At 44.9% G+C, this 1,619-nt stretch overlaps 1 non-coding gene across 1 annotated transcript; it reads left to right on the forward strand.

Annotated features, from left to right (window-relative positions):
* Window positions 1–200: 200 nt before the first annotated feature.
* Window positions 201–303, forward strand: LOC130971449 (small nucleolar RNA R71). The gene has a single exon (XR_009082668.1). It is a non-coding gene; the product is annotated as a small nucleolar RNA R71 (small nucleolar RNA).
* Window positions 304–1,619: the final 1,316 nt, after the last annotated feature.

Here is a 1,619-nt window from a genome sequence, read left to right on the forward strand (position 1 = left end):
TCTGAGGCATCCCATTATTCACAGAATTCCTCTCAGAAGTGTACATGAATTGGTTATTAGCAACCATGTCAATAAGTTCTTGAGCTTCTGCAGGCGTTTTCTTTAGGTGAATGGATCCATCTGCAGAATGGTCCAGTGACATCTTGGAGAACTCAGATAGACCATAATAGAATATATCCAAAATGGTCCACTCTGAAAGCATGTCAGAGGACATCTTTTGGTCATCTGCTTGTATCTTTCCCAAGTTTTATAAAGGGATTCACCATCTTTTTGTTTGAAGGTCTGAATATCCACTCTAAGCTTGCTCAGCTTTTGAGGAGGAAAGAACTTAGCCAAGAAGGCCATGACCAGCTTATCCCAAGAGTGCAGGAAATCTTTAGGTTGTGAATCCAACCATGTTCTAGCTCTGTCTCTTACAGCAAAAGGGAAGAGCATGAGCCTGTAGACTTCAGGATCTACTCCATTAGTCTTAATAGTCTCACAGATCTGCAAGAATTCAGTTAAAAACTGATAGGGATCTTCTGATGGAATTTTATGGAACTTGCAGTTCTGTTGCATTAGAGCAACTAGTTGAGGTTTCAGCTCAAAATTGTTTGCTCCAATAGCAGGGATTGAGATGCTTCTTCCATCAAATTTGGAAGTAGGTGTAGCATAATCACCAAGCATCCTCCTTGCATTATTGTTGTTGGGTTCGGCTGCTCTTCCGAGGGTTACCTGAAACGTGGAGCTCGGTCGTCTTGGTGAGACCCGAGGTGAGGGTTCCGTGACCCGAGCTTGTTGCGCTGAGCGGCGGGTGGTTGTACCTGCAATGACACTCCGATGCTTAAGTTAGCATGGGTCCAAGCATATATGTGTAGAATGTAGAATGTGTGTTATACCTGGGTGCTCCAGTGTATTTATAGTAGTTGGCCGTGATCTTCCCTGGATAAGATATTCTTATCTTATCTTATCTTTGGGAGTCTTATCTCTATCTTTTGTGGAACCGCCTTTCCTAGGCCTTTTTCGGCCTTTAGGTTTTGGGCTTCGTTCCTTTTGATGGGCCTTCTTCTTTATTTGTCCGAGGTCCGACCTCAGGCGTGGGCCTTTGGGACGAGGTCGGACCTTCTGCGAACTTCCCGAGTTTGGAGAGCTCGGTCAGGGTATGAACAGTGCCCCTGTCCGAGTTCGTCCTTTTGAGAGGTCGAGCTCGGGCATAGTCGTTCTTTTCAAAATTTGAAAATGGTCGTTTCAGCATTTATTGCTTTTTACCGTTTCTCCTCGATTTCCGTTCGGGCTCTGTGAAGGTATTATTTATTTGCTCCTTTCCTCATTTTCTTTGTTTATTCTGTTCCCTTTCCCTTTTCTGGGTTTTTCGCCGCCTCTCTTTCAAGTATCTTCCTTCTTTCTCTCTGTTCTTCTTCTCCGATTCTTTCTGTGCGTTGTTTTTCGGGGTTTCCTCTGCGCCGCTGTTTTCGTTCTTCTTGCATCGGAGCTCGTCGTCTTCTTCCTTTCTCCCAGGTTTGTTTTCTTGTCTTTACTTTTGCTGTGCACATATGCTGGGGTTGCCCCGGAAAGAGGCGCCGCCATTGCTTTGGTTGTTTGTATGTGGGGGGCTCTTTTCTCTTGGTACTTTGTTTCCG

This window comes from Arachis stenosperma, chromosome 3 (assembly GCF_014773155.1).
Source record: "Arachis stenosperma cultivar V10309 chromosome 3, arast.V10309.gnm1.PFL2, whole genome shotgun sequence".
NCBI lineage: Eukaryota > Viridiplantae > Streptophyta > Magnoliopsida > Fabales > Fabaceae > Arachis > Arachis stenosperma.